The sequence below is a fragment of the Aethalodelphis obliquidens genome, unplaced genomic scaffold (assembly GCF_003676395.1).
Source record: "Aethalodelphis obliquidens isolate GAN/ISIS:26980383/991018 unplaced genomic scaffold, ASM367639v1 scaffold53, whole genome shotgun sequence".
NCBI lineage: Eukaryota > Metazoa > Chordata > Mammalia > Artiodactyla > Delphinidae > Aethalodelphis > Aethalodelphis obliquidens.
In genome coordinates, this window is record NW_020837997.1 from 5,723,331 (window position 1) to 5,739,476 (window position 16,146).

The 16,146-nt window shown below is 59.6% G+C and overlaps 1 pseudogene across 1 annotated transcript; it reads right to left on the minus strand.

The window, feature by feature from the left end:
* Positions 1 to 266: 266 nt before the first annotated feature.
* Positions 267 to 3,821, minus strand: LOC113608886 (uncharacterized; annotated as a pseudogene). Its single transcript, XR_003428440.1, has one exon. The product of XR_003428440.1 is annotated as an uncharacterized LOC113608886 (transcript).
* Positions 3,822 to 16,146: the final 12,325 nt, after the last annotated feature.

Consider the following 16,146-nt stretch of genomic DNA (forward strand, 5'->3'; position numbering starts at 1 on the left):
CTGTCACCACACCACCCCTGAAAGTCAGTCCCTCCAGCCCAACACCCATCCCTAGGACACTCCTCAAGGTCACCTTTCCATGACAAGGGCACCCTTTCCGCCCATGTGACTAAATTATCACCTTCCTCAGAGCAGGCGGATGGGGATCCTGTGAAGTCAGGAGCCCAGGATGCCAGGACAGTAAATTCAGACCAATCAACCCTCCCCAGTCAAAAAGCCAGAAGCTCCAGGGTTGGAGGCCAGAATAAATCACGAACCACCAGACCTTCAGGAATGAGGCAGGGGGCAGCTTTTATTTAATTGGACAACAGGCTCGACACACAGCATAGACTTTCCCAAGCTGCTGTCTGCCCCAGTGGGACAGGGGTACACTGAGACAACTCGGGGGGGGGCTTCACACTGCCTCCCCAGTCTCACCCCCAAAAGAGCCCCATTCCATCTGATGATGGACAAAGTCTCAATGCATCCATGCCCTGGGACCACCCAAGGACTGAGCGGGCCTGTTTGTGTCCTTTGGGCCCACAGGGACCTCATTCCCTGCCCCACGTGCCAGGAGGGTGTCATGGCTCCTCCCCCCCAAGTTAGGAAGCCGCAGACCCAGGGAGAAGGGGCCAGGCAGGTTCAGGTCAGGCCAGCCTGGTTCCGGAAGCCTGGAGTTGGCATTTAACGGTCTGGGGGCCCAAGGCAGCTTCCTCTTGGGTAACTGACTGCTGGGAAGATGCGAGCCAGCCATCCCCCAACCAAGCTTGGGAGAGGAGGGGCCGAGGGTCGGCCAGGCGGGGACACTTTTTTTCATGGAAAGGCTGGCCACCCGCCTGCCTACCCATCCTCCCTGGGAACACAGCCCAGCCTGAGATGGGACTGAGGGTCCCCAAGTGCAGAACTGGAGGAGGGGGCCTGCAGCAGACAGCGGGGTTGACCCATCCCACCCCAGGCTCCACTCGTCCCCAGGTTCCTCCTCCAGACACAGGTCCAGGGCAGGGTCCTCATCTCTTCTCACAGGAGGCGAATGGCCCACCCAAGGCAGGCGGGGGCCGAAGACTCCAAGGGGGCTTGACTCCTGTTCCTGCTGAACTGAGCCAGTCTGCACAAATCAACTGTGTTTCAGCTCAGTAGGCACGGGAGGCAGAGCCCAGGGAGGCCCGGAGGTCGGACAGGCAGGCGGAGGGGAGAGGTGGCAGGGCCAGAGGAGGCGGGGCCCCGGGGGGCGGAACTTAGCCACTGTGAACACGACTTGCTGTGGACCTGCTCACAAGCAGCTAAGCCCTGCTCCCCAGGCCAGACGCAGGCGGCGGAGGCCTCTCTGCCACCCCATCCCCATCCCTGGGTCAGTGTCCTCAGCGGAAGCAGTGACAGCGGTGGCCCCAGAGGCAGGGCTCAGGGTCGGTTGGAAATCCCTGGCAATGTGATTTGTGACAGGCAGCAAATCCCATCCCCAGGAACCCCAGCCGGCCATGGCACAGGGGTGGGGGGGCACCGGGCAGGGCCAGCAGCTGGCACCTAGGAGAGACAAAAGGAGGTAATGAGATTTGAGGACATCTGCCCTCCAGGTCCCCACTTGCTGCCATCCTTTGAGGTCTTGCAGGGAAGCCCTTTTTCCCCACGTGCAGCAGCCACTAAAGAGAGCTAGACCACCAGGCTGGATACCCCCAGCCCCAGCCATGCCTCCCGGGCCCAGAGAGGTATAGACACCCAGAGGGTCACTTTCAGCCAAGGAGCCTGCAGGAGCTCCCAGAGCCAGGTCCCCCCTCCCTTTCCTCACCACTGAGCCCTGGGCAGGCTAACTGGGGCCACGGGGAGAGGAAGCTGAGGGGGTGGCGGGCAGGAGGGTGAGGAAGTGATCTCACCCCAGCTGGCGCCACTTCCTAGAAGCCTGAAGGGCAGGAGGAAACCACCAGGGCCACCCCGCGTGGCCCTGTCTCCTTGGTGGTCAGGCCTCAGCCCGCACCCCACCAGAGTGAGCGGATGCTGGCAGCGGGCGCCCAGGTCTCCCCCGAGGCATGCGCGCCCCCAGAGCACCGGACCCAGGCTCGAGGTGCAAATTCCAGCTCGGCAGTTTCCCAAATGCCCTCCAAGCCTCAGTCTCCCCATCTGTAAAATGGAGCCAAGAGTCTCTATCACATAGCATGGTGAGGTTTCACCAAGAGTGCTGCCTAGCAAGTACCTGGCACCGAGACCACCTATAGCATTTGTGGGACTCAGGGCAAAATGAAGACTTGGGGCTCCCTGTTCACAAATTAAGAATTCCAAGACGACAGCAGAGCATGAACCCAAGCTCCAGGTCCTTCTCAGTGGCGGGTGACCCTGTGAATGGCACAGGTCACATGCCCATGAAGCCAGTCCTGTGTTCAGTAAACAGAGACCTCCCGTGTGATGAGAGCCCTGCGGCTAGGAGATCCAACTCTGGAGCCAGTCCAGCTGCATATGAACCCTGGCTCTGCAGCTTCCCAGCTGGGTGACTCTCAAGTCACTCAGTCTCTCTGGGCCTCCGTCTCCCCATCAGCAAAGCAGGGATAATGTCATGGTAAGGATCCCGCGAGTGCTGTGTGTAATTAGAATGGGGCTACTCTGTCACCATTCACCAGGCATAAACAGGAAGGATGATGGCACGGAAGACGCTGCACACGGGTAGGACCCCAGTGTCCAGATCTGGTAGGTGGTGGCCGCCACGGGGAGACAGGTGGAGTGAGGTGTCCTGCTCTGTGCCTCCTCCATACACACACACATACACACCGGCCACCCGCTTTACGGTCGGGCCCTAGCCCAGCCCTGTTCCCTCAAGGTTTAGGGGCACCAACCGGGAGCAGACAAGGCCCCGCAGGGCGGCCGGCCTCCCTGGGCCGCCTCCGGAAGTGAGACAGCACATTCGTGTCCCAGGGACGAGAACGGGAAGGGCGGCCATTTGGCCAGGCCCGTTTCCTGTGGGGTTTCCCCTGCACAGAGCCCCGGGCCGGGGCCAAGGCCACTCCCCATCCCCGCAGGCGCAAAAGGCCTGGTTCTCGAGTGGAGGGGGCACCGTCATGCAGGTGCCCAGAAGCAGGGCCCCCGTTACCATAGGCGTGTCTCTCAGGCTCTGGGGAGATGGTGTCCAAGGAGGGCCAAGCTCCTGGCAGCTGGAGGCATTGTGGGGAGGAAGGGCCCTGGGCCCAGGGAGCACAGCAGGCCCCAGGCCACACCGATGGATGGATGGATGTATGGATGTATGTCTGAGTACGCTCTGCAGACAGGGCGTGGACTCGTGAGACATACTCTGTAATGCCTGCCCCCCCGCCAACCCCATGCTCCAAGAATGAATCAGGGGCAGCTTCCGCCGGGGGCGCCACCACCACCGCCCCCAAGCCTGGTCCCCAAATACTTTCCACCCTCTCAGAGCAGCTGGGATCGGAAAATACCAAGGGCTGCAGGCCCCGCCCTGCCCGCTGCTGCTGCCCGCCCTCCCAGCCTGTCACTAACGCTTTGCCTAATGGGCCCAGACTCTCCGCAGAGGCTCCCGGGGCCAGGCCCTGAGCCAGCCGCTAACCTGGGCTGCCCAGCCAAGTGCTGCCTGACCACCCGCCCCCCACCCCTCACCCCCAGCCCAACGTGGCCACCATAACAACCGGCCCGATGGGCAGCCCTCAGAGGTTGGCGCCCGGCTGGAGGGAGGCAGGGCACTGGTAAGTGGGTGGGCCCCGCTGCCCACCCAGGGCTCGGGGGAGGGGGGCAGGCTCAGGAAGGGGTGAGTAAGTGAGGACTGAATCACTTGTTATAAATAGGGGAACCGTGCAAGTCACATCCCAGCCCCCATGGTGCCCAGCCACGCCACGCTCCAACCCCTGCCTTCAACTTTACTCCCCCTCGGACCAGTCACAGAATTCCCAGGGGACCCCTGATAGCCACACTTTGGGCCCTTTACTGAGGGGTACACCCTACTGCCAGGTCCGTCTCGGCCTTACCCTCGTCCTGGCCTCCTGGTCTGCCTTTTGGGGGCCAATGGCCTTGAAGGCAGTTGTTGGCTTCCAGGCCCTGTCCCCCTCCTATAGCACCCCGACAATTCCCAGGCCCAAAGGTCAGGATTCCTTGGCTCCCCAAGGTATTCTCAGGGTGTGGGTGACCATGGTCCTGGACGATGACGCCTGACCAAGGCCAGAGGGAGGCCAAGGGGCTTTAGCATCTCAGAAGTCAGTTCCCTGGCCCCTCACCATCCAGGACCCCATCCCAGACCACCCAGGCCTGCTCTGCCCAGGGCCACAGCTCAGTGACCACACCCAGGGCGACGCCAGCTCCAGCACCCTGGGGCAAGGCGCCGCTGCAGCATGACTCAGCTGTGCCCAGCATGGCGGTGTCCTTCTCTGCCCAAGGATTCTCACACACCCACACCCACTGGCTTCCGAGTACGTCCTTCCCGGGGGACCGGCCTTTCCCCAGGCGCACCTCCGTGTTCACACAGGACACCCAATGGCAGGAGGAAAGGTGGCCAGAGTGCCCTCCAAGTGATCTGAAAGTGAGGGCTCAGGACAGGGAAGGGAAGCACACACTTCCATCCGCTCGTCTTTCCCAATGCTTCCCATATACAGATGGAGAAACTGAGGCCCAGAGGATTCAGAACCAGGCCCAAGGTCATGCGGGAAGTCTAAGGAAAAGCCAGGCCTGATCCTGGCATAAAGTGTATCCAAAGTGGGAAAGGGCCAGCCAGCCAGCCCAGAGAGGGGCCGGAAGGAGCTTTCTTCAGACCGTCCAGGGTTCCTTGCGGTGTCCTTCACTTCGAACAGACTCCCCCACCCAGCCTCCCAAAGTGAAGGGCAAACTCTGAAAAATGCCTTACGGTATATCAAAGCATCACCTGGGCCCCCAGAGAACAGGTCATCCCACTACACCCATGGGGCCAGTGACCCTGTGACTGCAAATGGGTCAGGGGTTTGCCCCGCAGCTGCGGCCTGCACAGAACATCTGGCCTCCACTTACAACAGGCAGGGGTTGGTAGGGGGGTCCCGGGGAGGACCCCTGGAGCATCCGCCTCTGCTGTTTCTTTCCAGTGAGCAAGGGTCTGCGAGACTCAGAGGCTGGGCCAGCACAGACAGGCCCGACCCCCCTGGACACGCCCTGTCACGCATGTGCTCCGCGTGCCAGCCCCAAGCCAGGCTAGCAGCTATTTTAGGGCCCCCTCCAGGCCCACAGACAAGACTTGCCCGTTGGGGTCTTGAGGGAGCTCCCAGAGGACATCCTACAAGGACAGAGGGCAATGGGTGCCCCCTGGGCGCTGGGACAGAGCTGGCACCAGGCCCTAGGGCCCATGCCTTCCCAGGACGGTGGCATGTGAACACATGCGCACCGGCTGGCCCGGGCAGGGTGCGTGGGCGAGCGGACAGGGTGTGTCCTACATCACCTCGCCTCTAAGCCCGGGCACCTGTTGGGTACTGCCCTCCAGCTCGGGCTGGCATGGGCAGGGCTGCCAGAGGACACCCCTCCTGCCAAGGGTCCCACACATCCCAGCCTCACGCTCATATACCATCAGCCATGGACAGGCAGCTGGTTGGGGCTGGGGCAGAGGGGACAGGTGACAGGGAGCCAACTGCACCTCCAAGGCATTCAAGAGGCCACTCACTGGGTCTGGGCCTGGCTGGGTTGCATAGGACAGTCAGCGTACGGCTGGGGGCTTTGGTAGCAGTCAAGTCCGGTGCTGGGGTCAGAGGTCAGTCTGGGGCTAGGATGAAGGGGTCAGAGTTCAGTCTGGGTGCTTTCACCCTCTTCCTGCCTCCCGAGGGCACGGGGACCCCAAGCTACGCAGGGCTGGGGAGTCAGCCCTCCAGGAATCTCCCAAACCTGGCCCCCTTCCTATGAATGAGCCCTTCTCCACTGGGCCAGAAGGAGTGGGAAGGGAGGAGAGGGTCCCCCAAGTCCTCCTAAGCCCAGGCTGTACTGCTGGGCCCCAGCCCTCTCCTCTGTGGAAGGCCTTCCCCTCACTCACTGGCTGACATGTCAAAAACTTGAACCACTGTCTCCCACCCGCATCCACAGAACTCTGGGAGACCCCGACCTACAAAGCCCAGACATGCACCCCCAGAGGCCATTCCCTCCACCCCAAGCGAGGCACATACCCTCCCACCCTGCGGCCAACTCCTGCCCACCTCGACCTGCGCCGGTCGCGTTGGGACCCGTCCTCCCCACCACACTCGCAGGAGTCTCCTGGGGGGGGAGTGGTTGGGGGGGTGGCCGCGGCGGGTCCCAGGGGACGGGGTAGAGGTGGGCCGCCCTTCCCCCGCTCTGTAGGGGGCGCCCCGGGACTCCGTCGCCGCCACCACCAGATACACGGGCCCCGCGGTCCTCCCCCAGCCACCGGCGGCGGGGCGCGGGGCGGCGCCCTCCCCCTCGCCAAGGGCCGGCGGACCCGCCGGGCGCACCCCCACTCAGCCCCAGAGTCCGGCGCGGAAAAGTTGCCGCCGCCACCACGGCGCCGCCTCCCTCCCTCCCGGTTCCCTCCCCGACTCACCCACGGGGGAGGGGAGCCGGCACTCGGGGCTCCGGCCGCCGCCCCGGCCCGGCCGGCGGAGACACAGGCGGGCGGGCGGCGAGGCCGAAACGAGCCGGGGGCGGTCGCCGACCGCGCTCCAACCCACTCACTGGCCGGCCCGCCGCGGGGTCGAATCGCTTTTAAAACCTCCCCGTCTCCTCCCCCGCGGCCGGGCAGGGGGCGGGCGCGGGGCGGGGCGGGCGCCGCCGTCATGTGCCCCCGGAGCCGGTCCGCCCCCACTTTCTTTCTCCGGTCCCCCAACTCTGTCCCGTCCCCAACTCAGCCCCAACTTTCTCCTCCCTTGTCCCAACTCTTCCTGGGCCCCATACTCAGCCCAACTCCTCCCTCTGGGTCCTGGACTCGGGGTCTAGCCCCAGTTTTTCAGCGAACGCTCTTCCTGCTGGGATAGGGCGGGAGCAGGGGTCCTAATTCACATCGCACCTCCGAAACTCCTCTTGGCCTAGGTCCTGCCCTAGGCAGGGAGAGAAACCCAGGAGGCCGCAGACAAGGGGAGGGGAGATGGAGGGGGCATGGGTGTCACACTGCCACCGCGGACCCCTCCCTTCCCTGGGAGGGCATGGGCCTGGGTATTCTGGGGTTCTGCCAAACACGAATCCCCACTCTTTCCAGTTCCACAGTGCGTTCTTTAGCCTCAGGAAGTCCCTCCTTTTATCCCACCCAACCTCTCCTGCTGCCATTGAAGACTTTCTGACCCCAGTCCAGGTGGTCCCTGGTCTAGGTCCCCTCCCCCCTCAGGCTTCCCGGCACACACCCAGGGCCTCTGGGAAACTCCCCAGCTCCTGGAGTATCCCTGGGAGAGAGGCCCTCCCTGGATCCCTCCCTCCTTCCCTGCATGCGTGTCTGTCCCACCTCATCCTCCACCGACCTCCCCTCCACTGGGAGGAGGAACACGGAGGCATTGTTCCCCAGGACGGGGCCCTGCCTTGGGGCCTGGCCCCGTGCCCAGGTGGGGGGCCGGGAACAAAACTCAGCAAAGGGGGGGCGGGGTGCCCTCTGATGCCAAGCCAGCCTCCTTGGGCATGCCTGGATGCCACTTTGCCCTCTCCAAGATGGGACTGGGGCCAATGGCCTCCAGACCACCACCACCACCACCACGATGCCACAGCAAGGTTCTGCAGCCAGAGGACCCTTCCCAGACCTGTGTGAGCATTGCTATGGGAGACGTTTTTTCTCCCACCCTACCCCGCTCCAACATTTCCAAAGTCATATAATTAGGGCTGGGGGTCAGATCCTTCACCACCCCACTTCCCAGGCAATAAGACTAAAGCTGGGGTGGGGAGGGGGCGACCCAGCAGCAGACCCAGGCAGAAGACTGGAGGAGCTGGTTGGGTGCCTCTGGGTCACTTTGCAGCCCAGAATTCCTCCAGAGTCCCTCATTTCCTCAGTACAGCTCAACAGGCTCCTACTTTGGATCTTGGTGGGATTGCGGAGAGAGGGGCAGAAGCCACACCTAGCTACTATCCCATGGGGCCCAGCCCTGGGGGCTCCTGGGTCTTTCTTCTCTCCGGGGCCCAAGGGGCAGGCTGGCCCAGGCTGCAGGATCTGGCAGGTTGGGGCAGGAGGGGGCAGAGCCGCCTGTGGGGCCCCAGGGGGAGATTTGGGGTGGCACAGAATTCCCCGACTCAGGGTGGGGCCCAGAGGGGGTGGGGCACTCGCCACATGGCTTCCTGAGCAGCTACAAACAGGGGAATGGAGTTCCCAGGGTCCAGAGTCTTCCTGTGGACACACACAAACACACACACACACACACACACACACACACACACACACACATCATTCCAGAAGCATACAGCAACTAAATTACAGTGGGGCACCCCCTCCACGCCACCCCTCCAGAACACTACCTTTACACCGCAGGGCAAGGCCTCCCATCCAGAACCATCCTCCTCTCCTTATTAGTCCAATCGGGCACACATTTAGGGGAAATGCCTCCTCCACGATGGCCTCCAGGGATACCCGTGCCAAAGGCCCTGAGCCCATGTAAGCCATTCTGCCGTTTCCCTGCAAGTGGCTTGGACCCCCACAGCTCAGCCTCCCTCAGCCCAAGTTTGGAGGGTCCTCCCGGTGCCCTCAGCCCTCCATCTGGATTCCTGACATTTGCCCCCTACACACACACACACACCCTGGTCCTGAGCCGGCCAATTTACCCAGGGACAGCAGCCAACAGGGATCGGAGCTCTCCAATGTGGCCAACTGATCCTTTGTAATGACGGGGAGGGGTGAGAGGACAGGGCCAGGGTGAGACCAGGCCAAGCGGTCAAGTGGCACAGGGCATACACACACGCCCATTTGTTCATTCTTCAAACATTCTTGAGTGCCTGCTGTGTGCCAGGTGCTGTTCTGGGCACTGGGAACACAGCAGAGAACAAGCCAGAAAAAAAACCCTGCCCTCATGGAGTCCACATCTATGGGGAAATACACAGTAAATAGACAGGTATAAAGACACATGGTGTGTTGGGTGGTATGGTACGTGTTAGGGAGAGAATAGAAGGGGGCAAAGGAGATGAGGAGGGAGGTGGTGGGGGCCAGGTCAGGAAAGGCTACCCTGAGGAGGAGGTGACATTTGAACAAAGATTTATAGGAGGCAAGGGAGAAGCCATGCAGACATCTGGAGGAAGAGAGTTTCAGGTAGAGAGGGAACAGCCAGTGCAAAGGCCCTGAGGCAGGAAGTTCCTGGAGTATTTGAGAAACAGTGAGGAGACCAGTGTGATGGTGGGGGGCGGGAAGCAGAGTGGAAAAACTAAGTTTCCAATTTTTGCTCCCCAGCTTCTAACTGGATGTCTTTGGCCAAGTAATCACACCTCTCTGAGCCTCAGTTTATCTGTAAAATGGGCCTGAAAATGTGCCTTTTGCAGTTGTTATGAGATTCAGAGATGAGCTGCACCATGTCCTTCCTGGTCCAGGGCCTGAGGCGGGGTCAAAGCTGGATGAGCATGTTCACATAGGTACGCCAGGGTTACGCAGTCATGCACACCTGGGTTGGGGGAGCTGGGTCAAAGGACCCTGACAGACTCAGTCACCCTGTAGGCCACCCCGGCTCATACGCAGGGCCGCCTGCCTGGCCCCATGGCAACACTGCACACAGAGACATCAAACAGGCCCTGCCGAGGAAGTCCCACGTCACTGTGGTTAGGGTGGCTCCTCCCAGCCCAGCCCCAGGCTGGTGCTCTGCTCCTCCTTGCCAGTCAGGGCCCCTGCCTCCCGTCACCCTGGTGACAGGCTGTGTTATGGACTGAGCTGGGATCCCACCACCTGCCCCCTCACTAGGACACCAGCCACTCCCCACATCCGGGGAAGGACATTGTGTGGTGGCCCCAGTTCACTGACACTAACCCTTTCATTCGATCCCACCAAACTGGTGTTGAGAGAACCAGAAAAGCCCTTGCCTACCCACCTACAGTTCAGAGCGGCAGAGAGACCCCAGGGATCTATGGGGACCCCCAGCCAGGTGCCTGAAATCCCCAGGGCAAGGTCCATCAGGGTGCTGGGGGAGGGGTGAGTCAGATAGGAAGAGCCCCCCAGGCCTGGCCCAGTCCCCACCCGAGGACTGACTCACCACCCACCCAGCACTGGATGACATCAGGGCCTGGCCGGCCACCCTAACTTGGCACCGGGCCAGAATGGGGGCGCCCAAGAGGTGTCGCATCTGGCTGCCATCTCCCCTCTGACTGGGGCCCGGCAGCCGCAGGGTTAATGAGGGTCCCTCCTGGGGGGTCTCCCCCCCAAACCCATCCCCCCTTTCCCGGGGATTTCGGGCCCCAGCCCCTCTGACGTCACTGGGGGTTGCTATGGCAACTGGCCGAAGTTCCCAAATAAAATTACCGCGGGCGGGTTAAGTTTCCTAGGAGGCAGCCGACTGGTAAACAATGGCGGTGGCAGGCAGGGCCGGCGAGGGGCTGTCTCCCCCTTCCACTCCTCACTCTGCTGGGACCAGGGGGTCCCCGGGGCTAGAAGCAGGGTCCCCTCTCCGCCCGATTCCCGAGAGCCCATGAGCACCGGGGACACTAGCGCAAAGATGGGGGACAGCGAGGTCACCCCTGAGATGAGCAAGCGGGGATGGGAGTGAGGGGGTACCTCAGAGGGGAGGCTGGGGCGGCCGGGAACAAAGGGGGGACCTGAGCCTGGGATCCGCCCTCTGCACACCCTGCCTCCCCCCGCCCCCAGCCGGCCGCCAGTCCAGCTGTGGCTGCTCCCAGCTGTCTGGCTCCCCACATCTGGCGGGCTGCGCGCTCGCTTCCTGTCGCCCCGGCTGCCTGGAGGGAGGTAAAAATAACCCTCCCCCTCCCCCTGCCGGCGGGCGCAGACGGCGGATCCTCCCGGCTTGGAGGAGGCCGAGGCCGAGCCTCAGCCGGGGAGAGGAGCCCCCCTGAGGCCGACTCCCGTCCCTCCCACTGCCTCAGTATCCTGAGAGGAGAGGCGCAAAGGAGGTGGCACAGATCCCAGGCTGCAAGAGGGGGCTGAGGAGTCTATTGCATTAAGAAGGCCCTCACCTGGGTCACCAGAAACCGAGGAAACCCTGGCGCCTAAGTTCCATTCCCCACCCCACTCCCGGGGAGGCGGGGGGATGCCAGCTCTAATCGGCTGGTGAACTGTAATCAACATGCCTAGGTTCCAATCGGGGGTCGCCAACTTACTAACTGTAGAGACATGTTACAAAAAAAAAAAAAACTCTCTGGGCCTCAGTTTACTTATCTGCATAATGGGGATGATAGTAGTACACACTTCAAAGTGCATTTGCTCCATCGTTGTTATATTATCGTTTCCCCATCCCCAGGGTTCCCTGAGACCCTCAAGTACTCTTGCCAGATAAAATGCAGGATACCCAGTTAAAACTGATTTTCAGATAAACAATGGATCATTTAGTATCAGTATGTCCCATGCAATAGTTGGGATATATTTTACCAAAAAAAAATGTTTTTACTTGCTCTATATCTAAATATCAAATTTAACTAGGTCTCCTGTATTTTTATTTGCTAAATCTGGCAACTGTATTTCTGAGCCACCATCACCTCTGGCCTGAAAACACTCCAACAGTCAGGTCTCCCTGGTCTCCTTGCTTCCAGCCTTACTCCTTCCATCCATTCTCCAGAGAGAGCCAATTAAATCCAGTCACATCTCCCTTCTACCATCCGCTGCGAAAAGTTCCACCATGGTCCCCCTTGCCACCTACAAGACCCTGCTTGTCAGGTCCCCACCTTCTCTCCAACCTGCCTTTCATACCCACCTGCCAACTCGTGAGCATCCTTCAGGTCCTAGGCCATCACCTCCTCCAGGAAGCCTTTCTCACCTCCCACCATGACCCTCTGACTTTACACTCTCCAGAGACTCTGTACACTTCTGTCTCCTCACTCAAACATATGGGTAATTTAATCAATCATTTAAGTAAAATGAACGTCTCTTAAATGACGCAAAGGTACCCAGGGGTGGGGTTGGGGCATGTCCCTGCCCACCCTGCTCCAGCGTTGGTGCCTACTCTTTTCCCTACCCCACGGGGTCTGGGGCCCTGCGAAACCCCTCATGAAGCCCCCTTAGGGGTCCCGTGGGCAGTTCCGCGGTGTATGGGTCCTGGGGAGCTGAGAGTGAAGTGATGCTGGCCCTTGGGGAACTCTCTCCCTGCCCTCAAATAGCCTGGCAGCCTGGGAGGGGGCCTGGCACAGCCTCTGGAGGACACAGCCTTGTGTCAACAGTCCCCAAGGAGCCCACCCAGCCCCTACTACAGACTTACATGTCCCACCCAAGCTCCGAGTGGACTTGTCACTCATAACCACGCTGGAGACTCCCACAGATAGGACGGCCCCCAAGAGGGGGCATGCACCCACTGACAGGAGCAAAGGAGCCCAAGTCACCTTGCCTGGTTTCAAGCTTGATGCTCTTCTAGCAAAGGATTTTGCTTCTCTGTGACTCGGTTTCCCCATGTGTCAAATGGGAATAATACCAGTGGAATGTCAGAGAGCTGTTGTGAACATTAATGTCCATAGGTACACACGTGTGTAGAACAGAGCTTGGAACATAGAACGTGCTAGTTGTGTTAGCTCCTTTGAGGGTGGGGGGATGGTCAAAAGCCAAAAGCTCCCACCACAGCCCTCCTGATCCCCACTCCCAGGTCGGCTCCCCAGATCCCTCTAGGACAATGGCTTCTTGACCACAGCTCTAGCCCAGCTCCTCAGGGCACGTCTCACCCCACAGCGAGTCTCCCGTGCCATTCCCTGACCCTGGCACCGGCCTCCTGAGAACCAGGGGCAGGTCTGGCCTAGGGACCCTCTGTTCTCCACCCCCCTCAACTCCAACCCCGCGCCACCCCCACCTCCCCTGCCGTTGAACCACTGCTGTGTCTTTTGTCCTCAGCTCCGTGCTAACCAGGACTGCAGGCCTGATCTAAGTTCCTAATCTGAATAAAGCCACCGGCTCGCGGAGCCTCTCACAGCTTCCACCTGGCTGGAGGCTCGAACCCCCGTCCTCGAGCGCGGCCCGGGCGGGGAACCTGCGGCGGTTGCCAGGCAACGCGCTGTTTGTTGGCGCGGGGGGCGGGGCCGGCGCGCTCGGTGACTCACAGCGGCGTGATGCAGGCGGGCGCGGCGCCCGGCAGCCTGGCGGGCGGCCGGGTCCCGGCTGGCCCCGGCGGCTGGAGGGGCCCGGCGGCTGGGGCGTCCCAGCCCCCAAGTGGGTGCTCAAGGCCGGTTGCGAAGCGTCGGAACACGCCCCGGCTGCAGATACCGGTTCGAATCCCGTCCCAGCCTCTCACTCTCGTGTGTGGCTTAGGCGCTCATTGCCTCAGTTTGCTCATCAGTAAAATGGACGCAACATTACAGGCTGCAGTAACCCATTACAGGTGCACAAGGCAGCTGGGATCATTACCTACATACACTCGGGCATCACTTTGATATGCCCCAGCTCTGGGTTTGATCTGCTTCTTGGGTCTTTGGGCAAACTTCATAATCTCACCAAGCCTCAGTTTCCTCATCTGTTAAAGGAGGTAGCAAGAACGCCCTACCACTCCGGTGGTTTGGGGATTCCACGAATCATTCGTGAGATAATAGCTGGCACATCTCCGTACCAGGGCTGTGCCCCCCGCCCCATCCCACCAAGAACAAGAGGGATTGTGGGAAGTTTTCTCCGTGGTCTGAGCCCTGCAGGGCGAGGAGGGCAGGGCAGGGCGGGCACCCCTGGAAATGAGTGCAGATCACAGACCCGGTGTAAGGTGGCATGAACATGGCTTCGGGGGGCCCCCATCCCGAAACTGGCGCTGGCAGCACCTGCTGCAAGCGGGCAGGAGGGGGGGGCTTAGGCGTGAGTCACTGCCCAGCAATGAAGAGTGAGTCACGCAGGGCGTGGTCCCCCGGCAGCCCCCCCCCAAGCGTCCCAGCCGCTCCCACAAAGGCCCTTTGAGAAAAGCTCCCCACCTCCCTCCCCCAGACCCAGGCCCTCTGGGGGAGACGGGCTGTGGGGACAAGGCCCTGGTGGGCTGCCCACAGGACCCCGGCCTGGGCCCGGGAGGCGCCAGCCCACTTTCACAGTGTCTGTGAAAACTCATCGTGGGCAGCCAAGCATCCCCAGGGAGGGGGCTTCCAAGCAGCCTGAGTCACTAGGGGGACAGCGGAAGGTCACACGCATACAGCGGGCAAACTGAGTCAGGCTGTCTGGTTGCGCCGGTAGGCCGGGGCCCTTGGAATCGGGCTCTGGAGGCATCATTCATCCCACCTTGCAGAGCCTGCAACTCAGGGAAGCCCATGACTTCCGGTAGGAAACAAGGGCGCTGGGGGTACATCTCTGCCCTGGCCTCCCCTCCTTGGACCTGCCCTGGGGCCTTTTCTCCACCTTATCTGTCCCTCTTAAGCGTGGTGTTTGGGAAGAAGAGCAGGGCCTGGACTAGGTTGAGAAGAGAGAGGCACTCCATTGGGAGGCAAAATTTAAGGGAGCACAGAAACACTCAGTAATTAAGGTTAAATATTTTTTATAACAGCTTTATTGAGATAAAATTCACATACCGTACAATCGACCTATTTAAATAATTCAGTGTTTTTAGTATATTCACAGAGTTGTGTAACCATTGCCACAATCGATTTTAGAACATTGTCACTGTCCCCCAAAAGAAACCCAGCACCCACAGGTGGTCACTCCCCAAGTCCCTCCCCTCCCCCAGCCCCTGGTGCCCCTAAACTACTTTCTGTCTCTCTATATTAATGGACTCACATAATGTGACTTGTGACTGGCTTCATTCACTTTTCAAGATGAATTCATGTTGTGGCATGTATCACAACTTCATTCCTTTTGATTGCCAAATCATATGTGGTATGGATACGCCACATTTTTTTAAATCCATTCATCAGTTAATGGACATTTGGGTATTTTTCACTTTTTGGCTAACATGAATAATGCTGCTACGAACATTTGTGTACACGTGTTTGTGGGGGAAATCAACTAATAAAGACAGGATCCGATAGGGTGGGGATTAAGGAGATGTGAATGAGGTGAGTCATACAAGGGCAAAACTGGGTCCTGTCTAGATCTGTGCTTTACCAGTGACATTGCCACTTGTCACTTGTCTACTGGGCACCTGAAATGTGGCTATTCCAAATTGAGATATGTTGTAAATATAAAGTTTTGGGGTTTTTTAAATATTTGTTTATTGATTTATTTATTTGGTTGCACCGAGTCTTAGTTGCAGCAGGCAGGCTCCTTAGTTGTGGCTCGAGGGCTCCTTAGTTGTGGCTCGAGGGCTCCTTAGTTGTGGCACACAAACTATTGGTTGCAGCATGCATGTGGGATCTAGTTCCCTGACCAGGGATGGAACCTGGGTCCCCTGCACTGGGAGCACGGAGTCTTAACCACTGCGCCACCAGGGAAGTCCCTCAAGCTTTTATAAAGAATGTGAAATATCTGATTGAGAGGGTTTTTAAAATCTTGATTACATGTTGAAACGATGCTATTTTGGGTATATCAGGTTAAACCGAATATATTATCAATGTTCATTTCACCTGTTTCTTTTTACTTTTTTGCAAAGGGGCTACTAAAAATTTTTTTAATTACACATATGTAATTGCGTTTGTGGCTTACAGTATACAGTACTTGTGTCGGAGACTGCCGCGCTGGGCTCACCGCCTCTGTTTCCTTCCCTTCCTTCCTTCTCAAGGGGCTGCCTGATCACACCACTGACACCAAGTTGCTGAGTCAGGCCAATTTTCCCAGTCATCACTGTCCTCGACCTCTATATAGACTCTGTCATCTTTTGAGAACTCCCTGGCTGTCCAGTGGTTAGGACTCCATGCTTCCACCGCAGGGGGCATGGGTTTGATCCCTGGTGGGGGAACTAAGATCCTGCATGCCACACCACATGACCAAAAAAAAAAAAAAGAATCTGTCACCTTTGCCCACTTCCCCCTTGGCCACAGGACACTACATTCTCCTGGTGGCCCTTCTCCTCCCTCCTTCCCGTCCTCCTCCTCCTCCGTCTTTGTGAAATGCCTCTCAAATGCTCTCCGACCTAGGCATAGCTTTGGTTACCACCACGTATTGATGACCTCCCTCTCTGAATATCTCCTCCCAGGGGGCCCACAGGTGGCTCTGACTCAACCTGCCCACCCTTCCTCCTCAACCTCCGCACTTGGTCCACCTCTGAGACCTGTCTGCCCCATTTC